Here is a 27,557-nt window from a genome sequence, read left to right as displayed (position 1 = left end):
TTCCTGATTTTAGAGGGAATGGCTTTAGCTTTTTGCCATTAAGTATAATGTTAGCTGTGGGTTTGTCATACACAGCCTTTATTATACTGAGGAAAGTTCCATGGATTCCTAGTTTCTCTACAGCTTTTAGCATAAAGGGTGTTGGATCTTGTCAAACGCATAATTTTTTGATGAGTTACTGTAGAAGGTTGGCTAGTATTTTGTTGAGAAGTTTTGCATCAATAGTCTCTCTTATTTTTATTTTGAGTGTATCTGTCAAAGGAAGTTGCAAGGTCATCAAAGGTAATCTTAAGCTCTCCTTATCTCAGATTGGATGTCAGCCACATCTTCCTAGTTTTTTCCAGGAAGAATGAGTGCAGAAACTAAGATCTGGCTGCTAGCTGTTTCTATTTCTCTTTGAGGTCTAATGTATTTTATCTGTCAACTTATTAGTTCATACAAAGCAATATGTCCTACTAGGCCTAAATAAATCATTTAATAAATTATTCTATAATTTTGTCTGGGATACTTTCTATAGCTCAATATCTGTAATTTATGGGAAATTAGAACTTCTGTGTATTTTCTGTGTTCTAGCATTTCTGCATCAATCCCTGGAGATAATATTATTGAGTCTCCTTTGGTTGGTGTCCTCCACATTCAGAGTTGTAAAATGCCTGTAGACATGCATGAGGAGCAATATGCTCATTTAGAGCAACCAGAATTCTCTGAGGATGTTCCTACAATTTGAAATGAAACTCTTTATTAACCATTGTATTGAAACCTGGCCAAAGGTAAAATAATATTATAGTTGAGATATTATGTTTGTAGAAAATGTTACCACAGCTACTTTGTGGGTACTTATTATAAGAATATGATCTTTCTTCTTAAATCATTTTATTTTATTTTCATCTTTTTATTTATAAAATATAATGAATTAACCTCTGTGTCTTTCCAAGGCAGAGGTGGAGAAGTTGAGTACCTGGGCAGTCTACCTCAATATAGTGAAAGTAGTTCTTTGATTAAGGCATCTGTTCTCATCATGGATAGAGCCAATGTCTAATGGTATTATGGAGGGCTTTGTCTTGAGGCACTTCTCGTTGAAAGGAACAGAACCTGTCTTTGGTTCAACTGGCTCTCCCTGTCAAGCTGGCATTTCAAAAACTGCAACTCTCTTCAATTTGACCTCCATAGATGCCCTCAGGATTCAATGAGGAGTTTCTTATGAAATTAAGGCCAGAAAAAATGAAAACCACTGGTCAGGTGGCATAGGAAAATTGCATGGTTCCTGATGTTGTTCTATCAGGGAAAAGGTATGTATGTGTCCTAACTTGGACACGGTGGTATGGTGAGTTGTCCTTTCATTTTCAATAAGGCAACCTGGATGAGATCATTAGTGGAAATTTCAGAGATGGATGGTTGAATTTAACTTTGCCTCTAATGTCCCTTGTTGTCATTAGCACAATGTCATAATGGGGTGTCGTGGGGTAATTTACATGGAGACTAATTTAAAAGGGATCGATGGGAAGAATAGAAAATAAAAGAGAGCGAAATTGAGAGAAAACTATCTTTCCTAAGGAAGGATACAGCTTAAATCTTCCTGCTTACATCTGGTAGATTGGCTCTTATTAAGGGAGAGAGGACCTGCTTTGGGATAAGAAAGGATTTGTAAAATATAAGGTTTTGTCTCCAACCTTTTTATTTTCAAGATAGAATTACCAAACCTCAGAATTTTCAGGGAATTGCAGAGGGTACAGATATATTTTGTGATTACTTGTGAACTGTTAAACTTTCTTCAAAATCACCTTATGTAAATACATTTCACTCTGTTTAGATTAGCCAGTCACAAGCAGACTGTGAACCTGAGCTCAACCAATCTGAGTAGAAGGGCAGGGCCTGCTGCCTTAGGTGTAAATACATGATCAGACTGCCTGCTCTGTTTGATCTCTTGCTAGATTCTTGGCTGATAGCACATTTTTCTGTGCAGAAGTAAATTTTGCCTTTCTAAGAAAAAATCATTTTAAAAAATGTGTAATGAGCTAGTTAATAGTTAAACAAAATGTAATTATTCAATGTAGTACTAATATACTATTTTTATTTAGATTTTATTGTTAAATAAAGGGTGTTATCTAGAGGGGTTAAATTAAATGAGTTAGTAAGTACGTTCCTTTTGACCGTTTTCACCCACTCCCTCATTCTCTCCCAGGTTTTCTCCTCTCAACATCCCTCCTCCAAAGCTATATAGTTCATTTACAATAGTGTCCAGTGGATCTCACTGCTGTTGGTAACCCCTTTGTCCCATCATTTCTGTGCTGCCCCTTCCCATGCCCAAGTCAGTTAAATTTATATACAAAGGGTAGAGAAAAAAAAGGTCAAAAGAAGGGAATAAGCCAAAAAGGATAGAAGGGAAGAAAAGAAGAAGAAGAAGAAGAAGAAGAAGAAGAAGAAGAAGAAGAAGAAGAAGAAGAAGAAGAAGAAGAAGGTGGAGGAGGAGGAGGAGGAGGAGGAGGAGGAGGAGGAGGAGGAGGAGGAGGAGAAGAAGAAGAAGAAGAAGAAGAAGAAGAAGAAGAAGAAGAAGAAGAAGAAGAAGAAGAAGAAGAGGAAGAGGAAGAGGAAGAAGAAGAAGAAGAAGAAGAAGGAGAAGAAGGAGAAGAAGGAGAAGAAGGAGAAGAAGGAGAAGAAGGAGAAGAGGGAGTCGAAGAGGGAGTCGAAGAGAGAGGAGGAGGCAGAGGAGGAGGGAGAGGAGGAGGGAGAGGAGGAGGAGGAGGAAGAGAACCACAAATAATATAATAAGCAATAAACCTCTTCTATTACTTGGTTTCATTTCGATAAGCATTATTTTTAAATGATCTTATGTACAAATCAATTTAGCCTATGTAATCCTCTCCTAAGAACATCTTCCTTTGTTATCACTGTGTGAATGTTTAAACCGAAGTTTAATCAAGTCCAGGTGTAATCATTTGAATAGAATTGTTTGCTATAATATGTAATTTAAATTTTATTTATATTCACAATTTAGCATTTTTCTTTTACCTAAGACTAGTATTGTCTATTGAAACTTAATATGTAAAAAACATCATCTCATAATCTTACCACTAGAAATAAATGCCAGCCTTAATTCACATGAACACTAAATTGCGATTACTTTCCAAGCATACTAATGTGTCTTATGATATTCACCTACATAATATCTGGAGAATGACATCACTTTCACAATTATTTATAAATACAGCTTTTATATGAGAATAGTGGATAGCTCCATGTTCATTAAATCTTTTAAAACTGAATTTTTATTATCTCTTCTCTTTGATTATAATATACTATAATCATGCCCAAAATAGCCACATTTTAACACTTTGTACAAAAATTTTGGTCCAACTATTTATAATCATCTCTTAAAATAAATCACTACAAGTGAGATTTCATTATTACTAATATAATTAAAAATATATTTACTATAAATGAGAGTGTTAGTTTTTTCTTACTTTTTAGTACTTCTAGAAAACCTCAATTGTTTCTGGGATTCAGCTTCTAGTTAATGTTTTTACATCTTTTAAACCTAAGTTTGTAGATGTCTTGCTAAAATCTGGATTTATGTGTCAACATATCAGGCTGCTAGTAATTTAATTTCTTCCTATCAAGTTATTTGTCATAATAATTGCTGATCATTTTAAAATCATATTTCATTTTACATAGTCTCTTTACTTTCTCAACATGTCTTTTATATTTTTCCATTGTGGGAAAGAGAACTGTGTTCACTTTGAGTATTCTAGCATCCGGTGCTTTCCTGAATTCCCCTTTGTTTCTTATTTATAAAGCAGTATTTTGTTGTGGACAAGGACTGACAGTTTTCTTCATCCTAGTCTCTGTGTTCCGAGGTCATCTGGGAGGCAAATCAAACATTTGTCAAGTGTTCCACTCTCAGCTGGGATTCTGCACTAATGTTACAAACACTGTTACTCCCTTATCACAGAGGTAACTTTTATCTCCACCAGCTCAGTCCACATCATGACATCCTTGTCTTCATTGTGGATAATAATCGGTCCCCTCAAAGATACTATTTCTGGTCTCCTCAAAGATACTATTTCTGCTATCTTTTTATTTTACATATATGCCAAGTTTTCCAAATGAATTTGAATCGTTAGATGTATAAAACTCCAGACAGTAGCATATCTACTCCTTGTAATGCTTTATTCAGGCTTCATTAGTTTTCTTAAGAAAATAATTCATTTGGACATAGTTTTTTTTTTCATTCTGTTTCTGAATATCATTATTTATTCTTAGGGAATGCACCAGTTAGTAATTTTATCTACAGCAACAGAAACCAGCAACTGGAACTAATTAAAACAAAAGAAAATATAATACTTTACATATTACTAAGTTCATAGCAGGAAAAGCTAAACGCTATTTAATTGAATTGTTTTATGATACTATCGGGATTATAACTTTTTTGCTACTATTCCTGCTACTTTCCATCAGTCTAGATTCACACTAAGTACAATTCCTTTATAGCAGAAAGGGACTGCCCATGGGTAACACGAAATTTGTGTTTTAGGATGGTTTCTAAAGCAGAAAAACTTGGCTCCAAAAATAAAACAGCAATTCTTTTTACAGTATGATTTGAAAATATGACATTCCTGCTTATGACTGATCTCTGCCCCACTGAACCTCACTGATAGTGGGATAGTGTATAGACCCTGCTTCTTCTGTCCTCACTACAGGCTGAGAACTGCAATGTGTCATAAGATCCCTTTATATCTGCCTCTACTTATAGTGTTACTTAACGTTGATACTAGTTACTGAAAATTTATCACTATTTTGTTACAAGAGTCTACAATGATGGGAAACACAATTTATCTCTCAGTTCTGACCTGATTCCAAGCACTTGCCAATATGTGAAATCCACAAGAATTTCTGTGCTTAAAAAAATTGGGGCCGGGAGTTTAGCCTAGTGGTAGAGTGCTTGCCCTGAGTTCAAGGCCCAGGACTGGCAAAAAAATAAAATAAGCTACTTTTAAGGCAGGGAGTTTTGCCTAGTGGTAAAGTATTTGCCTAGGATGCACAAAGGCCCAAGTTTGATTCTTTAGTACCACATATATTATAAATAAATAAATAAATAAATAAATAAATAAATAAATAAATAAAGCCAGAATTGGTGCTGTGGCTCAAGTGTTAGAGCGCTAGCCTTGAGAAAACCCAAGGACATTGCTCAGGCTCAGAGTTCAAGCCCAGGACTTGCAAAAAAAAATGTTGCTTTTAGAAAAATGGCCCCAAACTGACTTGATAATGAAACATTTATTGACTACAGTTGAACCTGTGGTAATATAATTTTCAAAGGGAATCTATTAGGTAAATTATATTACCTAAAATTTATGATATATAACATGGCATTAAATGTTATATATAGCATATATTACATAATAAAATGATACTAATGATTACTAATAAGTAATAATAATATATAATAAACTCTAGCTACTACAACTAGCGATTGTATTTATTATTTCATTTTTTGGTAGACAGGCATTTCTAAAAGTATTGCAGATGTCAGAGCAAATGAGTAGTTCCTACATCTGATGGGGTTCAGGATTTGCTACCATAGAACTTAAAAGAATTTGAGAAAACAGTGGAATCAGGAAAGTTATTTTCATCCTCCCTTCATATGTGAGTCATGTGACTGTCATTTGTCCATACCCAGAAAACAGGAGGATTGTTATTTCTTAGGACACGGAGATATATGGAAATATCTGAACAAGCAGATCTTGCTAAGTCTTACTCAGTTTATCATTATCATAACTCACTCATTTTACCGCTCTATTGCTTAACCATCCAGTCTTAATCTTACTTACACAAAGCAAAACTCGTGTTTGTCTGCATATCCAGGTCATTCAGAATGTTCCAATGGGTTCGAGATGGATAGAGGAAAAGATGCTTCCCTCCCTGAATCCCCATGGAGGGATTAAAACATTGAGTCCTGCTGCAGCCAGAGCAGCAATGGACTCATCATGATCCCAGATAACCATACCGTGATGCAAATGCACACTGTAGCCATGAGGAGGCACTGTATAGTTGATCTTTGTGAACCCCTCCCTGATCCTGCAGTGGCAGGCAGGAGATGCAAACAACCTGTGTGTCTCTTCTAAGTCTCAACCAGAATGGAAAAGTTGCAAGCAATCACTGCAGCTGATAAATCCTAGAAGTAAGTTTTCTTGAGTGTCTCTGCCTTTGCCAGCTTTTTCCTCCAGACAGCAGGCTACAAACCATCCTAGCTTTAATTTCATCCAGTCACAAACATTTCTCATTCATTTTGCTTGACTCTCATGTTCTAGAGACCAGTACTGTTTTGTTGATTTTGTGTGTTCATTTGTTTTTTTGTTGATGCTTTACAGAGGGTCTCTGGTTGACTTCCAATACCAGAGTGTGTGCCTTGTGTCTCCAGTCTTACTACTCCTCTATGGAATATTTTTCATCTTATGGTGTTTGAATCCAATTTATTCTCAACCCTACTGTATTATTTTCTCCTCAGAATATTAATTGCAGACTCTCTGTGATTACTTACATGATTTATTCTGAATAGTCACTAATTACAGTGAAAACTGAGTAACTGAATTCTCTCTATTTTCCCCTAGTAATCTTGCCAGGTGCAAGTATTATAATGGCCACCTTGTACCAGAAGAAACTGAAGCCAGACAGAAAGCTGCAATTGGCCACCAGCACAGAACTAATAAAACTTATCTCAGACCATGCAGGTTGTAACCAAGTTGATATCTTTCTATCAAACCTATGTTCTCTCCCTTAGGTCATTTTCTTTCCTTGTTAGATGGAGGTTATGATCAAGATAGGAAATTAGGGCCTCTGTACATTTGTTCAATAGAGATTCTAAGAATACACACTGGTGGTATATGCTTATCCACCATTTTATGACCACTTTCCAATGTGCTGACAGTTGAAGAATCTCTAGAAAAAATCTTATCTATTTGTGGAATGTATTTGTGAAATTAACACAGGTCATTTTCCATTGGTTATATCATGTCATGCTTGCAAGTCATAATTGGAAAAGTTTACAAACCTGAAATTATATAGGTATATAGATATATAATTATATGCATGACAGATACAACTATCTATATCTTTTATACATATATATATAATTATATATACTTATAAACTATAGAAGTATTTAAAGTATATACATATGTATAGATACATACATATATAATAGAAAAAGAAGATTTTAGATGTATCTTTTTGTTGTATTATAGCATCTGAGAAGCTAAAATAAAGAATATTTTTCTCTTTTTTATTGTTTGTAAATTGTTTTTTGAAAAACCTAAGATAGGCTTCCCTTTCCTCATCCATCTCCCAAGATGGATTTTTAAAGGTTTCCATGTTCAATCCAATGTATAGCCGAGTTAACAACCATGAGATTAGATGGTCCAACTAAAAGTACATAGTAGACTGCAATTAGATATGGAAACTCTCAATTGCTACCCAAGTTATCTTTTCATTAGGCACAGAGACTTCCAAGCTTTTTTTTCTCATGAAAATACAAGAAAGTATTTAAAGAGTATTCAATTAGAAGTCTCCTTCTACTTTGACACAAATAAATTGGCAAGGGATAGCTTCCTTGTCTTTCATTTCAAGAAACATTCCCCTGCCACTCCACAGGTCTCTGGAGAGAACTCTGAATCCTGACCAAACCTTTCAGGTTCATTCTGACAAGTTACTTTCAAGTTCTTCACAAAAACTGTCTTTTCACCTTTTTTTTGATTACAATACTTCTTTAAACTTCCAACTGTAGATGTATTTTTGTTTTTATGCCAGTCTTGGGGCTTGTACTCAGGGCCTGAGCACTGTCCTTGGGCTTTCTCAAGTCTAGCGCTCTGCCACTTGAGCCACACCACTTCTGACTTTTTTTTTCTATGTATGTGTTACCGAGGAATTGAACCCAGGTCTTCATGCATGTTAGACAAGCACTCTACCACTAGGCCAAACTCCCGCCCCGAGGTATTTTTAAAGATATATTATTTATACTAAAGTAATTTGTTTCTAAATATATTTTATTATATTTAAGTCATTATACAAATGAATTACCATTTAATAAACAGATCCCCCTACTATACATCTTGTTCATTTTCATCCCTTTGTAATATATTCTCCCATTCTTCATAATTTTATTCCTCCCTTCCCTCAATTTTCTTAATTTTTGTCAGATAGATACACATTAAATTTTTATTGTATTTTACTATCAGGATAATGTACAGAGGGGATACAGTTACATTCATCAGGTAGTAGACACCTTACTCCTCGAAACTTGATACCCCTTCTCATATTTTTATTCCCTTTTCCCTCCCTCCTCCCCATCCCAATCATCTTATTCCCCCCTTCTCTTCTCTATTTAAAATAAATAAGTGTATATAGAGCATGTCAGGTATGAGATTAACCATAAGTGGAAAAAAAGAGAGAAAAGTAGTAACTTTACATATTACATTAAGAACAGCAATCACAAAGATAGACCTCTTGTTTCCATAACCTAGAGTTTAATTCGTTAATCTCATTCTTTATGACCACATGTACATAAGTTTTGAGGTAATGTGATCCTCTGCTAGGGGAGTCCTAGATGTGTACTAATTAATACAAATGAGAAAAACCCTGAAGCCTATGCTCCTTTGAGTCTGGCTCACTTCAGTTACTATGATTTTTTTCCAGGTCTTTCCATTTCCTTATAAATGGGGCAATACCATTTTTTCTGATGGCAGCATAGAATTCCATTGTATATAAGTACCACATCCTGATCCATTCATCTACAGAGGAGCATCTGAGTTGATTCCATATCTTAGCTATGGTAAATAAAACTGCAATGACATTATTGTGCTAGTAGCTTTAGTATGGCCTTGCTTTTGGACATTTGGGTAAATGCCAAGAACTAGAATTAGTCATAGGGGAGCTCTGTGTTTAGTATTTTTTTTTTGCTTTGGGTTTTAGTTTTTATTAAAGAATTTATTAACATTGCTGTTTATATCATATTTCAAATGACATGGTTAACAAACAAGTATTCAAGAAGGGAATCTAGTCTTTTGAGGAAATGCCATACTGTTTTCCAGAGTGGGCAAAAGAAATTTGCACTCCCATCAACAGTATAGTAGTGATCCCTCCTGGCCACCTCCCCTCCAGTATCTGTTGTTATTAGATTTCTTGTTTATGGCCATTCCATCTGGAGTGAGGTACAATCCCAAGGTTGTTTTGATTTGCATTTCTTGTATGGCCAGAAATATAGAGCATTTCTTCAGAAGTCTATAGGCCATTCTTATTTCCTCTCCAGAGAAGTCTTCCTTTAAGTCGTTAGTCCACCTTTTAATGGGATGGCTGTTGCTTTGTGAATTTGTTTTACGGTGATTTATTATCTTGAGCTGTGGTTATATTTTAGATATGAGGCCTTTGTCTGTCAGTGAAGATCTTCTCCCACTCTGTGGACTTTCTATTTAGCTTGCTAGCTATGCCCTTTGCCATACAGAAGCTCTGCAGTTTAATGTAATCCCATTTGTGAAAACTTTCTTTAATTTGTTGTGCATCTGGACCTTTATTAAGGAAGTTTTTTGTCCTGTCCCAATGTGTCCTAGGATACACATTATTTATTTATTTTTTTGCCAGTCCTGGCCTTGAGCTCAGGGCCTGAGCACTGTCCTTGGACTTTCTCAAGGCTAGAGCTCTTCCACTTGAGCCTTAGCACCACTTCTGGCTTTTTTCTATATATGTGGTACCAAGGAATCGAACCGGGTCCTCGTGCATGCTAGGCAAGCACTTTAACCACTAGGCCAAACTCCCGGCCCCTACACATTAATTTTTATGACTGCATTCTCTCCCTTCCTTGTTTTATTTGTCTACCCACGCCTTCTATCTTTCCTACTTTTGAGTTCACATTTCCTGGTGGTTATTTTGTTAGACTGTGAGTTAGCTTTACTAAGAAAACATACCCTTTGAATTTTCCTCTGAATATATAGTATATTGATAAATACATTTGTATATATGTAGACTCTTTAAATACCTTCTTATATTCATGCCACCTCATTGTGCCTGTTTCTAAATTAATTCTAGCTTAATTCTAGCTGGCTTCTACAAATGAGAGTTCACATCTATCTTGTATCTCTATGAGCCTATCATACTTCTCAGAAGAAATAAAAATGGCCATCAGACACATGAAGAAATGCTCAACAACTATGGTCATGGAGGAAATGAAAATCCAAACAACACAGATTCCATCTCATTTCAATTAGAGTGGCCATCAAAATGAATGCAAATAGTAACAACTGCTGCCATAGTCGTGGGTGATACAGGAACCTTCATGCACCATTGCTGTAATTTCAATATGTTCAAACATTCAGAACCAGCATTCCACAGTGGACGTAGAGTCCAATCATGCTCCCTAATCAGCTACAAAGACACCTGGGCAGGCCTCTAGTGAATAAAGGGCTAGAGGGGTGGGGGAAGCTTTGATGGGTGGAGGGTAAGTGTGGGGGTCCTGGCTCTCAGAAGCTCCTGAAAAGGAGGCTCAATTGTTTCTGGTGGGAGTAGGGGCCAAAGTCAGGCTGAGAGGATATGGGTGGGGCAATGTAAAGCCAGGATGGCTGGTGGAAGCCGGAAGTCTCCCTAGAGGAGGTAGTTGGAGTACATCCTTCAACAGAAATATGAACATGGCAAGGCTAATAAGAAGTATGATGCAACCTATTATATATGCCTGAAGTGATGGCTGACAATGCATAATGTGTACAAGGAGAGAAGTATAAAATGCCTAATGAATCTACATTTCCTCAGGCAGACACTGAGAGACACACAAGAACCTTCCATCCATCTTTTCCCTCAGCATGTATGTATTGAGCACCTTCTGTATGCCCCCTGAGATATAGGTGGGAATCTGCAAACTGGGGGTGGGAGGGGTTAGACCCGTACCTGCAGCAGGTCCACCGTATACAAAATGCCCATGGAGCCAGACCATACAGCTCACACCTGTAATCCTAGCTACTCAGGGAGGGCTGAGATCTGACGAACATAGTTTGGAGAGGCTAGGAAAGTTTGAAAAACTCTTATCTTCAATTAACCACACACAGACACACACACACACACAGACACACACACACACACACACCCCACAAAGCAGAATGGAAAACAGTATGAATGTTCTTCAAAAAACTAAATATCTAAAACTAAACTATCCGACGATCCCACAATTGTACTTCTGGGCATTTATCCAAAGATTACAAACTAGAATACCATACAGCCACCTGCATAGCCATAATCACTTCATTCACCATAACCACAGTATGAAAACAGCTCAGATACTGCTCAGTGGATGAATAAATCAAGAAAATATGGTAATCATTCATTACAAAACATGATACTGAAAAGAAAAAGAAAAATCTGGAAAGCAGTTTTAGAAGACTAAAACATCGAAAAGAATAGATTGTGTGTTCAAAAAAATTTTACCCTGGGTCGGGAGTGTGACTAGTGATAGAGTGCTTGCCTAGCATACATAAAGCCCTGGGTTTGAGTATAGGTACCACATACACAGAAAAGCTGGAAGTGGCACTGTGGCTTGAAGTGGTAGAGCAGTGGCCTTGAGCTGAAGAGCTCAGGGAAACTATTTAGCCCGCAGTACTGTGCTTCTAGCCATATAGCTTTTCTCCCTACAAATGACAAGGCATGGTTTCTTCTGTAGCTTTCCAAAAGTATCAATCTACATAATAAAACATATATTCTCATTTTCTTATTTATACTATCAATAGGCTATATAATGTTTTGTTTTCACTCTTTAGTGTTTTAGATACATTTCTTTTGGGTATCTTTGTTTATATTTTCCTCTTTCACTGAAAGACGTTTGTTTAAAAATCTTTTGTTCTTTCAGAAAACTTGGCTTATGTGAATTTTACATTTAAGACAATTTTCTAGAAGTGGAATTTATGGGTCAGTATATAAGTATGCAACTTTGATAGATATTCTCAAATTGTTCTTTGGAAAACATCTATGAGTATGAAGCTCTTTATGTATTTTATCCACACTATCTGTTACAAAGAAATTTGTAACTGTGTAAAGACAAATTTAACTGATTTTCAGGTATAGTTTTATTTTGTATGTCATTTTGGGTGTCCTTTATTGCAATCAATTTTTGAAGCTAATTTAAAGGTTATCCCTTCCTGTTTTTCTTTTGTATTGTCAGTATTGTAAAAATTGAAGTATTTGTTTTGACTTTCTATAAAAGTTGAAAAGTTTTATGCATAGGTTAGCCTGGAAGTCTAGGAAGTATTTGTAATACTATTTGCTTGTTTATTTTACCAGTAATGAAGCTGGAGCTCAGGGCCTAGGTGCTATTCACTCAAAGCTGCAACTCAACCATTGGTGCCAAAGCTTCCCTTCAGGCATTATGCTGGTTAAATAGAGGTAGGAATCTCATAAACTTTCCTGAATAGGATGAAGTTGAGCCATGATACTCAGATATCAGCTTCCTGATTAGCTAGGATTCCAGTTGTTAGCTGTCAATGCCTGGCTTAGAACTATGCTCATGGTGGGTGGGTGGGGGGTAGTTGTTCACCTATCATTCCATATTAATAAATTCTAAGTACATGTGTGCAATGCAAGCAGCATAGGGTGTGAATGATCCTTATGTTTCTCTTCATAAATGTGCTATTCATTTGATGATAAACAAATATCTGTTCAGATGCACAACACAGAACAGCAAGTGTATTTTGGAATTATCTGCTAGTTTCCTTCCAAGAATCAATTCCTTTCCCCTAAGTAATTGCACTTTGAATAAAGGTCATTAAACAGCCACAATAAAAGAGTTAGGATTTTAGAAGGTTTTGTGAATTTAATAATTTTCCAACACATCAGGGAGCCAAATCTTTTCAATGGTTCAGACGGAGTACATTTTAAACCCCAAGGCTTTCAGAAATCAATTTATGCCAACATACAGCTCTCAGATGGGAAATACAAGCTAGAGGGCTAGTAACTCACATCATATCACACAGTGGGAAAATGGATACAAACAGAAGCCAAGCCTCCTTCCCCAACATATAGGTTACTTCACTCCAGGATCATCAGTTCAAATGCTCTCCTCTCTGCTAATAAAGCTAAGTCCCAATCTGAAACACATCTTTATCTCTGGGAGTTAGGCCTCCACTAAAGTGTCACTCTAGACTCACAATTTGCATTTCTTTTCTGAGACATTGCATCTCAGTTTCCCCAGACTTAGACATCAACACAATGAAACCTCAGTGAAGATATATACCGAGGCCTACATCCCAATTCTAGGACTGAAGCACTCATTTCCTCTGCTGATGCTGTTTAGGAAGCTATCAAACCATATCTGAGATCCTCTTCTAGCATTTCTTTCAGCATAAGAGAACCTCTAAAGGACAATATGGTTCTTTCTTTCTAGGGGCTATAACCTAAGACTAGCCTATGTGGGCACGAGGCCAAAATAGATTTGATTCACAGTCTGAAAACATGTAGGGGTTCCTCCAGCTTGAGAACGTACCACAAGGATGGCAAAAGCCATGGTAATACCTCAAGTAGTAAGTGAATCAGGAGCAGAAATGGTAGTACATTATGCAGGAACAAGTTTCCCAATGTGAGCAGCGAGAATGAAAGAGAAGTAAGATATGAGCTAGTATCTCTGCAAATGACGTGGATTGAAGAGTTTCGTAGGATGTAAGGTCTTTGTTGCTACTTCAAGATTTCTGTGGAGTTATTCACTATACAGCACTGATTAACCACAATCTGATTTAAACTTTAAATATATGGATCAAGTTTTGGATTGAGAATAGAACCCATGAAATTATAGGATAAAAGCAGGAATATACAGTAATGTTGATCAGGATGAGCAGTGATGAGGGTGGTGAAAATTTGGGGGAATCATAGATAACTAGATAGATAGATAAATAGATAGAAAGATAGATCATCATGATAAATGAAACATGAATAAGTAAATGATAAGTGAAAGACAGGTGACAGATATGCAGGTTTATAGAATATGTATTAGTAGGGATTTTACATAATCAAAATAAATACATTTAACAAACACGTTTGGGTAAGTTGGACAGATGTGCACATACATGAAATTATCTCAATGTAAGTAATATTTACCAAACTCCAAAATGACCACATATCCAGGTTTTCAATTGGTTTTTGCTTTGTTATTGTTCTTTACCTTTTTGTTGTTACTATGTTGTTTGGTAGTAATAATAGCAACATAATTATACTTTTTTGTGGGGGGAGGCTTGGGGTTTGATCTCTGGGCCCGGGCACTATCCCTGAGCTCTTCACCTCAAGGCTAGTGCCCTGCTACTTGAGCCACAGCACCACTTAATTGGAGATGAAAGTCTTATGGAGTTTCCTGCCTAGGCTGGATTTGAATTGCAATCCTCATATCTCAGCCTCCTGATTGGCTAGGATTACAGGCCTGAGCGACTAGCACTCAGCTTACTTATACTTCTTAATAGTTTTAAATGCCCAGTATGGTATTGCCAGCTTTGAGTGTTACAGCATATACTGGACTTCCAGAACATAAAGTTTTTGATTTGTTTGTAAATATTTTTGAAGTTACAGCTGGTGGACTGTTATAAAATATGAAAATAAGATCAGAAACAAGTAAAAGGTTTGGAAATAGAGAGAAGAGTAGTAAATTGTGGTCATACTATCGTGTGTGTGTGTGTGTGTGTGTGTGTGTGTGTGTGTGTGTGTACACATGAAAATGGATCCAAGTAAAATAAAGAAGTTGGTGGATTGGGAGAGATAGAGCAGAATGATGAAAGGCATGACATTGAACAGACATACAGAAACTCCTTTGTGGGCCTGGAGTGTGGCCTAGTCTTAGAGTGCTTGACTAGCATGAACAAAGCCCTAGGTCAATCCTTGTTACCATACTCAGAAAAGCTACAGCTGATGCTGTGGCTTTAGTGGTAGAGTGTTAGTTTTGAGGAAAGTTCAAAGACAGTGTAAGCTCTGAGTTCAAGCCTCAGAACTAGCAAAAAATAAAAATAAAATAAAGGAAAGGAAAGAGAAAAAGAAAAGGAATTCCTCCTTTGTATAACTAAAGATAATAATAAAAATGTGTTTGAAATATAAAAACATACATTGTATATACAAACTACCAGGATGAATCTAAATATCTTCATGCAACTACTTAAAAATTGAGAAGGTAAAATAAAACAATTTTTATTTTTATTTTTTATTGTAATTAATAAAAGGGTTACATGATATTTGCCATATAGAAGGTGCATTAATTCACATACATTGATACCCTTTCACATGTCTTGGTACCCTTTACCCTCCCCCCATCCCCCCATCTTGGTTTTCCCCCCTTCCCTATCAAATTTCAAATAATCAAATACAAATAAATTCAATATATCAGATAACAAAGTGAGGTACTGTAACAATATGAGATACCCAAGGGACAGCAAAGGAGATGAGAGATAACATAGTACATTAAGGACAACAATCATTCATTATATGGCTTTTGTTTCAATATCCTGGAGGTCCTTTCAATTAGCTTCATACTATATGGCCTTATGTATCAAGGTTTTGCTCTATTGCAGATCTCTGCTAGGAGAGCCCAAGGTTTCTACTGGTTATGACAAATGAGGGAAACCATTGAGCCTAAGTTCCTTTGAGTCTGGCTTACTTCACTTAATACGATTTTTTCTAAGTCTTTCCATTTCCTAACAAATGGGACGATGTCATTCTTTCTGACAGCAGCATAGAATTCCATTGTGTACAAACACCACAACTTGTTGATCCACTCATCAACTGAGGGACATCTAGGTTGGTTTCATGTCTTTGCTATGGTGAATAATGCTGCAATGAACATTGTTGTGCTAGTGGATTCAGTATGCCCTAGATGGTTGGGTAAATGCCAAGTAGTGGAATTGCTGGGTCATAGGGGAGTTCTATGTTTAGCCTTTTGAGGCACTGCCATACTGCTTTCAATAGTGGTTGAATGAGTTTACACTCCCACCAACAATGTAGTAGTGATCCCTCCTGGCCACATCCCCTACAGCATCTGTTGTTATTAGTTTTCCTGATCCTGGCCATTCTAACTGGAGTGAGGTGGAACCTTAGAGTTGTTTTGATTTGCATTTCTTTTATGACCAGAGATGTTGAGCATTTCTTCATGTGTCTATAGGCCATTTTTGTTTCTTCTTCAGAGAAGAGTCTCTTTAAGTCTTTGGCCCATTTTTTAATGGGATGGTTGTTACTTTGGAGATTAGTTTTGGAGTGATTCAATTTTTTGAATTGTTGGTATATTTTAGATATGAAGCCTTTGTCTGTTGTTTGGTTGGTGAAGATCTCCCACTCTGTAGGCTTCCTAATTAATTTACTGGTATGTCCTTTGCCATACAAAAGCTCTGCAGTATAATACAGTCCCACTTATCCAGTCTTTTTCTGATTTGTGGTGATTTTTGGTCCTTATTAAGAAAGTTTCAACCTGTGCCGAGGAGGCCTAGTGTGTCTCCTATTCCTTCTTGTAAAGTTTTCAGTGTGTCAGCTTTTACCTCCAGGTCTTTGATCCATTTGGAGTTAATTCTAGTGCATGGTGACAAAGAAGGATCTAACACAATTTTTAAAAAGAATATTTGGGATTACTGTATGGATTGATGTATCTTACACTGGGATTTCTAAGGTTGAGAGAAAAGGAAATTTGGAGAGAAAGCGATTTGATTCAGATGTACTAAACATAGAACTGCTGTCATAGTCTCAAAACAGATGTTGAGGAAGCAGGTGAATCTGTCAGTGTACAGTATGGAAGAGTATGTTTAGAAATGTGCTATGGGAAACATGAGCCTAGATAATTCGTCAAGCCAATGAATATCATTTGTGAACAAGCTGACAGGGGCTTACCATGCAGATAGGACAAAACTCAAAAGGTAAGATATCTAGGAAGTCATTAAAGAATTACAAGACCAACTCAGAAAAGATTTATGGCTTCTCTAGTCCGGTCAGTTGACACAAAGTTTTGCAACATTACCTGCCATCACTTGTCACAAGAACATGAGTTAGTTTTAACTTGTGTAGTGGTTTATTACATGTCTACTCCTACCAACAGTTAAAAAAAAATATCACTGCTTCCTGATTTATCTTGTTCTCCTAGAAGAGACTCAAAGCAGATAATAATCACAAATATTGGGCAATAATTGACTATGTACAAAATGTGGAATAAATCACACTCCAAGAGAATGATGTGTCATCATCAGAAAATCTCTGCTGAACAATGAGATTATCAGCAAAGGTCATGATCTTGGACAGAGGCCATAATGCAAGCATTATCAAGGTCTCATGTGATCCTCTGGGTAATTGATGGATCACAGCAGAGTTCTATGTTTCTTTGAGGATCCTCCATACTACTTTCTAAAGTAGTTGAACCAGTTTATATCCCCACTAATACTGCAATAGCATTCCTTTTTGGCCACATCCCAGCCAGTATCTCTTAGTGCTTGTTTTCTTGATAATGGCCATTCTAACTCTGGTGAAATGGTATCTCAATGTTGTTCTGAATTGTATTTCTTTTATCACTAGATACATTAAACATTTCTTCATGTGTCTATTGGTGTTCTTAATTATTCTCCAGAGAAGTCTCTTTTTAAGTCTTTAGCCCAATTACTAATGGGGTAGCTGTTTCTTTGAGGGTTTTTTGTGGTGGGGATTAAATTTTTGAGCTCCAGAAAAACTTTTTCTTTGAGGTCTTTGACTATTGTATAGCTAGTGAAGATCTTCTCCCAATCTTCAAGTTTTATATTTATTTTGCTAGCTATGTCCTTTGTGATGCAGAAGCTCTGCAGTTTAATGCAACCTCATTCATCCAGTGCTTCTTTGATTTGCTGTATTTCTGGAATTTAATTTAGGAACTTTCATCTTATGCCAAGGAACCCTAGTGTATCCCTCATCCCTTTCTGTAATATTTTCAGGGTATCAGCTCTCATTGGTAGATATTTTATCCATTTGGAGTTGATTCTGTGGCAGGGTGACATATAAGGATTTAACTTCAATTTTCTACACATGTTTAGCTAATTCTGCCAGCACCATTTACTGATGAGGTTGTCTTTCTTTCATCTGATAAAAGCTTAGATGACCATAGGTCTGTGGGATCATTTCTAGGTCTTCAGTTCTTTTTCATAGGTCCTCAGGTCTGTTTATGTGCATTACCAAGCTGTTTTTATAACTATGTCTTTTAATAGTTTTTGAAGTTTGGCTTTGAATTCCTCTAGTACTGTTCTTTCTACTTAGAATTGCTTTTACTATTCAAGGTCTTCTATTATTCCATATGAATTTTTGGATTGCTTCCTCTATTTCAGTAAGAATGTTGTTGGGATATGAATGGTATGGCACTGAATTTGTAGATAGCTTTGGGCAGATTGCCATTTTCATGACATTAATCTTCCTGATCCAGGAGCATGAAAAGTTTTCTCACTTCCTTAACTCTAATTTCTTTTTGAAGTTTTTTAAAATTTTCATCCTAGAAGTCCTTCATCGCTTTAGTTAAGTAAATTCCTAGATATTTTATTTTGGTTTTGAGGGGGCTATTATAAAAGGAGTTGATTTTCTGATTTTAGCCTCATTCTTCTCATTATTGGCATATAGAAAAGCTACTCATTTTTTGTGAGTTAATTTGATATCTTTCTACTTTGCCAAAGTTTTGGATCAGCTCCAGTAACTTGAGAAAAGAATCTATAGGGTTCTTTACATATAGGTTCTTTATACCTGCAAAGAGGGAGAATTTTACTTTCTTCCCTTATTTGGGTACCCTTTACGTTTATCTCTTGAATTATTTTATACTCTTTCTCCACCAAATTTCTAATCTCTGAAGATAACTTCAGGCTTGGTTCATTATATTAAAAACTTACACACTTCTGTTTTGATCAGTCCTAGGGCTTGAACTCAGGGCCTGGGCACTGCCTTTGGACACATTTTGCTCAAGGCTAGCACTCTGCCACTTGAGCTACAGTGCCACTTTCGACTTTTTCTGAGTGTGTGGTACCAAGAAATCAAACCTAGGACTTTGTGCATACTAGGCATGCACTCTTCCACTAAAGCTTAACTCCTGGCCCTAAAAATCACACTTCTTACAGTGCTGTAGTGACCTTAAACTTTTGTGATTGTTTTGAAAACTTGGAAAGGAGAGAATCAAAGATTGAATTTGATTTATATCACCAAGTGAAATATCTGGACAATCGGTGATTCTTATTCAACCTCACTGGTTGATTTATACGAACATAAGCTCACATTGGTTATGTACCCTTTCTCTTTTATCTTCTATTTTGATCTTTGGCATACTTTGAGAGCTTTCTGCTGGGATCCTGTTTGCTTAGACATACAACCCACTATAGCTACGTATGTGATGTTGACCCTGTGCAGAGTCCAATGTTCATATCTTTCTCTCGGTTAAAGATCTGAGTCTTTTCATCTTTTTCTAGTTCTATCTCATCTTGACTGAAGCCTGAAATGGCAGCACTGTATTGGTTCTTCCTTCCTGTTTATATTTTTCTGACATGTATATTATGATTTTAATAACATTATCAAAGACATCTAGAACTGTAAGGACAGGTTGTTCCTTGGACTTTCATTTCAATTTTTTTCTATTACCTTTCCTTACCCTTTAAACCAATACTAAGTAGTTCTCCTTGTCCTATGAGCTGAGCAATTTTACCTATATTCAAGCCCTAAAGCCTGAATTTCTACCCTAAAAGATGTGTATCACATCAGAGTTTTCACTACAGATGACAAAACCAGAAAGTAGAAGTTCTTCCAACACTTCCACATCTACAGAGCCTATGGGCTGATATCTTTGCTTTACAGAGCTGACAAAAGAAACCTAGAGAATCCATGTGAACTCCTTAAATTCAACACCTGTCACTGGCAGACATATTTTGAAAGCTTAGCTATTTATTCAGGCTTGCATTTCTGTTTCTACATTGTCTTTCATGAATAGGTCCAGCTCTACATGCTCCCTGAGAAGGCTACTTTAGGTCATACTAACTGGTGAATTCTGGGTACAAAAAATTGGGAAGTTCATCTTAGGAATAGGCATGTAATTCAGACTCACTGAAGGGCCCATCTTCCTTCATAATCTTTTCTTCAGTTAGTGATTACTACAATTCTTTATGTGATAGAGGAAGACTGCTTCAGATGCAGTCAATGAAACAGGAAAATTTTGTTTTTCAGAAACTTACCTTGTGTGACTCTCCTGTTTGTATTCAGAAATGCAAAAGTGTCCTAGAAGTCTATAGAGCTCAGTTCTCACCTATTTTCAGAATCCTTTTCTTGCCCACAAAGTTAGGTTCAATGTATTTACTCTGAGTTTCATTTCAAATACTTTCAAGTTACAATGTTAAATAGATTAACTTTTAATCCCTCTATACAGATATCAACTCTTGATGGTGTATATTTGTCACTTACACCTCAGTAACACAATTATAGAAATCTAATAATAAGTTACATACAAGACATTTGATGAGTGACTGCACATGTGATTTCCAAGCTTCTTTCTTTTTACAATATCATATTCTTCAGCACTGCCAATTGTAAGACAATATTCAGCTCTTCAACTACAGGTGATCAGGTTATTTGATAGATGTAGGGATACTTCTTATTCTACAACATTGCCTTTTTGCTTTTTAATTTTTTTCTTTCTCATTCTTTTTGAGTTATTATCTACCTCCCATTCCTAGGCTTCCATATTCAAGATTTGCTGAGAAAAAAATGAAATAAGATCAGTCCATAGACAAATAAACAAAGTAGGACCAGTTATTCCTATCCATTAGTTTTCCCTGTTCCTGGCACAGGTCAGGGACAAGCTAAAAGCAATCCTACTGTATCAACAAGAATGCTACCACACTAGCTATATTGTGTCTTCTGCATCTACCAACCTTAAAGGAATCAATTTCTTGACTTGATATTCAACATTGATTATTTCTCTGAGGAATTATAATTATCCAAGTCATCATCTGCCATTTATAGATGGTGTGGGGAGGCATACAAAAGTATGGGCACTATAGGCTGAAGGTTTTGGAAAAGTGGAAAGTTTAAAGGAAATAGAATTCGTGGTGTAGAGGACAGTGGCTGCTTTTGTAAAACCAAAAAGTCTGGCTAGTCTATCTTTAAAAAGTACTCAATAAAATGCGGTAAGAGAAATTTTTGAATGAAAGGCCATCAAGTAACAAATCTGAGCCACCCTCAGAAAGTATAAAGACTTTAGGATATATATATTCCAGGTACAAAAATTTTATGATTAATACCCTGAATGTGGGTGGGGAAATACACATATCCTTAAAATATGCATTAATTTATTACAGAAAATATAAATAACAATGCATGTATCCTATTACTTTTCTACCAAACCAATCGCTCAGGAGGCAGAGGCATTTCAGGTAGAACTTGAACGCCAAACCAGCCAGGTTACAAACCAAGATCTTAGTTCAATATCCCTCCCTCGTCTCAAAATAGTATCTTCAAAATGTCCTTGCTAATTTGTAGTAGAAATGCAGCAATTTAATGTCATTACCAATCTTCTAAAAGTATATGACTAAAAGAGAAAAAACAGAAATCAAAACTCATAATCTCTCTGAAGAGCTGGAATGAATATCAATAGCTTCTTCAGTAGCTATGGGTAGTACCAATCTGTATAACTAAGTTCTCACACACTGTGACTGTAACTTGTACAGTTTGAGATAAGACAGCAAACCTATTACGATTTTTTTTCACAATACATGAGTAGTGCAAAAGCACCAAGAAAGGTTTCATAACCAAGAAGTGTATTGTCTAGAAAGTGATTAAGATACTTAATATGGATATACTGAACCAAAGGATGAATTTGTTTTGAATGTTCTGGACCCAGTGCAACAGATTTCCTCATACTATTCTGAATGGGCAAACTTTTGAATTATTTGTTTCCCTTTGCATCTTCAGAAACCAGTTGATTGCAGGGAACTAAAACCTATGCTCAGTGAGTTTCCTACCCAGTACTGAGGCTTCGCCCAATTATCTAGTGTGCTTAATTTCATGCCTTATTCTCTCCCCACACATGAAAACACCCATTCAGGTTAAGCAAATGAGGGATAGCTGTTAACAACTTGAATCACCATAATCTATTTTTTTTGCCAGTCCTGGGCTTGAGCTCAGGGCCTGAGCACTGTCCGTGGACTTTTCTCAAGGCTAGAACTCTACCACTTGAGCCTCAGCACCACTTCCGGCTTTTTTCTATGTATGTGGTACCGAGGAATCGAACCCGGGTCTTCATGCATGCTAGTCAAGCACTTTAACCACTAGGCCAAACTCCCGGCCCACCATAATCTATTTTTAAAAGCATATAAGACAACACGCAATCATTCTATAGCACACTTGAGAGCTAATGCAAAAATTTGGCATTATCTTATGTTACTTCAACTCTTTTCTTCATTCCATCTGCTGAAGGAATGAAAGAGCACCCAGTAGAAAACACTCAGAAAAATTTGATTACCATATGAACATAAACATACATATTTAAAGAGAGTTGACATGTCTCTTATTGACACATGTGCTGTGTGGTTTTGTTTATAAATGCTGACAACTTCACAAGTTCCTTTTCCCATTTTGGTTAAGTATAAGCATCTGCTCCACCAACTTCTTCGGAGAAAGTAAGAATTTTAGCATTTGCCTTCCCTCATACTAATACAGTGGTTTGTACCTCCACAATACTGATAATGAGTTTGCAAAGATGTTGTACTGGTTTCCACTGATTAATTTTTGGGTCACGCTAATACAGTAAAACATAAATGAGAGCAAACTGTGCCTTCCAAGTTCATGAAAATAAACTAATCTAGCTATCACCATGATGATAGAAATGAATATTCTCTTCTGACACAGTTAAGCTATTAAAATATTATATGCCTTCTAAGAAAACATCAAAGACTAACCAAAACTCTTGCAAAAGACACAAAAACATTTCCTGGGTGGGTTGGGAGCTACAGTTTTACTTAATTTTAGCTAAGCAGTATCAGGTAAGATTTTCTATACTCTAGGGAAATCCCTCCTTTTAACAGGGTATAAAATTTGCCTCTCAAAGATATGACATGATTGGACAAAACTGAATAAAAGATAGTCTTTGTCATCTACATCTGTCCCCTAGATCACCAAATTCCAGACACACACAAGTTGATGATTTTTCTGTGGCTATAACCTCTATGACCCTTACTCTTTTTGTGACCTTCCTGAGAAGGAAGCTCCTGCCATCTAGACATCTAGATAACCTATTCATGTCAACCCCAGTCCGCAATTGTGCAATTAACTACCTTTCCCCTTGAGGATTTTCTATTTTTTTTACCTAATCCACAAGAAAAGTCTTCTCCTTCTTCATTCCTAACATCTCTATTACACGTGTGCTATAGAAATGCTTGGTTCACGCAGAGAGACAAAAGGCACGTTTTCTGTTATATGTAGAAACTAGACCTAAACTACACCTATGCAGGATAATGATGCTCAGTGCATTTACCCATAAACAAACTGACTAAAGGATGGTATACTTAAAGAAGGAATTCAAAGGTTTAGCTATTCTGAATGACTAAAATATTATTCATGAAAATTAATATGAGGAAGTAAAAACATGTTTTTTTGTGGGGGAGTGGGCGAAGACGGAGGCACAGAAATGGATAGAGGATTGGTGAGTAAATGAGACATTCTTTTAAAGAGGTCCCATAAAGAGATTTCTTTTTTTTTTGCCAGTTCTGGAACTTGAAATCAGGGTTGAGCATTGTCCTTGGACTTTCCTCAAGGCTAGCATTCTACCACTTGAGCCACAGTGCCACTTCTAGCTTTTTTCTGTGTATTTGGTACCAAGGAATTGAACGTCTGGCTTCAAGCACTCTACCACTAGGCCACACTCCCGGGCCCCCTATAAAGAGATTTCTATGTATGTAGACAATTCATCCTTCCATCACTTTGAAATCTCACCCACTTTCCAGAGGAAAAAAAAAAAAGAAAACACCTATTTCAAGAAGTTTCACACATATATACTCACTCCCACTCCCACTTAGTTTGCTCATCTCCTGCCTACCATGCTTATTCCCTTAAATGATCATAGTTTGAAATCTTGTCATTCCTTTTTGTATGGTATAATGCACAAAAGAGTGTTGCTGTAGTATTTCACATACATATATATCCTTTAATCTAATCAGCCCCCTTGAGAAAATTCTTTCTGTTCCCCGAACTCTTCTATTATTTACTAGTTTTTGTCAAGTTTCCTTATTGTATTTCCTTAATGAGTTCCAATATTAATCATCCTCCATCATTCTGAAAAAAAAAAAGAATTACATAACTTAAGGGTAGAAGGGAGGGGGAAGGAAGAAGAATGAAGGAAAAGGTGACCAAGAAGTGCACTTAAGAATTGACTTAAGAAATTCTAATCCTTTAGTACAACTACTTAAAAATGAAAAAGAAAAAAGGATTTGATCACTGAATTATATTAGTTTACTTCAGCAACAACATTATTATCCCAGAAGGAACACACTTCATACTTCCTGCTTCTGTCTATCATGTGAATAAAGAGCATAACTGTCTTATCTTGTCATTTGTTTGAGAAGATATTAAGAAAACAAGGAAACTTGATGTGTGTGTGTGTGTGTGTGTGTGTGTGTGTGTGTGTGTGTGTGTGTGTGTGTGTGTATTAGTCCTGGAGCTTGAACTCAGGGCGTGGATGCAACCCCTGAGCTTCTTTTGCTGCAGCCTACCTTTTACCACTTGCGCCATGGTTTTCCCTGAGTAGTTAAATGAAGATATGAGTCTTGTGGACTTTACTGTTGAGCTGGCTTCAAACCAGAATCCTCAGAACTCACACTCCTGAGAAGGATCAACTTCCAACAAGAAGTAAACGTTAATCACCCTCTTGATTTGTTAGAAAAGGAAAGGAGCTAAATTAGATAATAAAGCAGACTACTTTAGAAGAAGACTATGAATAAAACGAACAAGAGGTCTCAAAGAATTCTGAGTAAGTGGCAAGAGCTTGTGAAAATAAGTTGAGAGAATAGGTCACTGTCTCCCAGGGAAGGTATGAAAACAAACTACTGGCATGAAGAAAAGAAAAGAGAACAATACCACATCAGCAATGTAGAAACCATCTTTCCCCCATGGAAATTCTGTTGTAAACACACAGCACTCAGAAACCTGTTTACTTTATTTATATCAAATGAAAAATCAATTGTAGCATTCTATTGTTTAGAAGATATATGCTGCTACTGGATGTTTTGGCTTAAGTCTATGAAGGAGGAGGAAGTAGAAGAATTATGGTCTTCTTATAGCCCAAGCAAAAAGGAGAAACCCTATGTGATATACAAAAGGACAGGATTCATGATGCAAATAGTAATACTTGTTTTACAAGGAACAGGGCATAGTTTATTCCCCATTGTTGAAAAATTATAGATATATATTATAGATAGATAGATAGATAGATAGATAGATAGATAGATAGATAGATAGATAGATGCTATTTGATCTGAAGTATGCTTCACTTAGAAAGTATCACTTTCTTTGAGCTTATAACTCTTTTATGTTTCAGGAACACTTCTTCCTTCTTAGAATCTTTCATTATGGAGTCCCATATATATTGTGGGCTCTGCTACATTTCATTTCTCTTTGAAACTCATTTAATTTTCATAACAATATTACAAGATAAAAATGTGTATGTGATCTTTTGAAGACAGAAAATTTGAGGCAGGATCAGCTTTGCACAGCTAGTAGTAATTTTGAAAGCAAGGATTTCTGCTCTGAAGTAATCTGCCTCAAGAACTTGAGTTTTTAATTGCTTTAATAAACTTCCTTTTATATACAGAATTATTCTCAATGCTTCAGACTGTTCTCTGTCAAGTATAAGCTTTATTCTCATAGGTAGACAAAATTTCAATAACTTTGAGCTGTTCCTTAGAAGTTTCTATGGAGTGTGTAGCATATATCTGTGCTCACATGCATGCAGGTACATGTGTGTATGTGTGTGTGAGTGAACGCACGCTCATACATACACACACACACACACACACACACACACACACACACGTACACACACGATAGGTTGTAGTTTGCCATAATCAATGAGAAGTGTAAAAGGAACTTGAAATGAAGGTAAGATCACAGGGTATTTGAGAGAAAATATTGTATTTAAGTGTTCCAACTTACTGGCTTATGACCAGCCTATGTTGTCAGCAGCAGCATCTAACACAAAAAAATGGTGGATTTGTTTCAATTTTTTCCCCTCTCATTCTGGGGCTTGATGTCAAGGCCTGAGTGGGTACTGTCCCTGAGTTTCTTCTGGCTCTTTAGTAATTTATTGGAAATAAATGTTGCTGGACTTTCCTTCTCAGGATGGCTTTGAATCCCAGTCTACAGATATCAGCCCTCTAGGATTACAGGTGTGAGTAAATCATTGTCCAGTGTTTTATTATTGTTGTGGTTGGAGTATTTCTGTTCATTTGTGATCATTCTACCCACCTACAGATTAATGGTAAGCTTCATTTCAGTCTAAGGTAATTCAATAGTTGTAAAACAGTAGATCTTGGTTTCCCCACTCTCACCCCAGACCAGTGAAACCAGGCCTTTCCTATTGACTATACAATAGAACACCTTTAGATCAGTGATTCTGCCCCATAGTTGGTCCTGTGGAGAGACTTAACTCTCTTCCTCCAGTCTCTCCTGCGTTCACTTTGCAGCCATCTTTGATTCCAGGATGGGAAACAACTTGCCTAATGTCAATAACTCTAAACACCCTACATGACCAATTCTGATAGCCTTGAACTATGGGCTCCCACCACCTCTAATTCTATATGTGATTTGAGGCTGTTTTAACCATTCCTTCCTTCTCACCTCTTGTTCCTAATTCTCCCTACTTAAGGTCAATGTCTATACCCCTGGAGACAGCAGACAAAGTCTGAATATGAAATAAAGGGTCATTTTCCCATGGCTCTCTGCTATGTAATTACTTTCTTTTTCGTATTTCTTCCCTAATACATTTCCCTATTAACAATTTCCACATTTTTGTCTTCCTTGAATGTGGGACATAAGAGCCAAGGCTGATTGTGAGAACTAAAATTCTGATGACACAAACACACATCACTAGCTCTTATATAAAAATTAAGTTCAGTGTTTTTTTAACTATTCTGAGCCAGGGCTCATGTCTAAAATCCTAGCTTCTCAGGAGACTTCTCTGAATAACTGTTCATAGCTAGCCAGCCTGAGCCAGAAAGTCCGTGAAACTATTATCTCCACTTAACAACCAAAAAGGCAGAAGTGGAGCTGTGACTCAAATGATACAGCACTAAACTTGAGCAAAATAGCTCAAGCCAAAAACTGGCACAAAAATATTATCTCAAAATTCCATGATTGCATCACAACTTTAGAGAGGAAGCATCTTTGGTAGTGGTCATGCACACACCTTATCAGAACAGGTAACATATGATCAAGTTGCCTGGGGATGAATTCATCATATACAACATTCAATAATGAAATATCATCCTCCTGTACCCTACAATGTCCAAAGTCAATGTTTACTGAACTCTTTTCCAACACCATTCTCTACT

The 27,557-nt window shown here is 36.5% G+C and overlaps 1 protein-coding gene and 1 long non-coding RNA gene across 2 annotated transcripts in view; one reads left to right on the top strand and one right to left on the bottom strand.

Moving 5' to 3' along the window:
* The window catches only part of LOC150056538 (uncharacterized), a 41,178-nt gene extending 31,057 nt beyond the window's left edge, over positions 1–10,121 (top strand). Inside the window, exons 2-3 of the long non-coding RNA XR_016537235.1 lie at positions 6,606–6,725; positions 10,083–10,121. This is a non-coding gene — a long non-coding RNA (uncharacterized LOC150056538). The remainder of the gene's footprint in view (positions 1–6,605; positions 6,726–10,082) is intronic.
* Positions 1–27,557, bottom strand: part of Cntnap5 (contactin associated protein family member 5) — an 852,241-nt gene that overhangs the window by 514,728 nt on the left and 309,956 nt on the right. The window lies entirely within an intron of this gene.

The sequence above is a fragment of the Megascapheus bottae genome, chromosome 12 (genome assembly GCF_031878675.1).
Source record: "Megascapheus bottae isolate mThoBot1 chromosome 12, mThoBot2.hap1, whole genome shotgun sequence".
In the NCBI taxonomy this organism is placed as follows: domain Eukaryota; kingdom Metazoa; phylum Chordata; class Mammalia; order Rodentia; family Geomyidae; genus Megascapheus; species Megascapheus bottae.
This window is presented reverse-complemented; position numbering and strand designations above follow the sequence as displayed.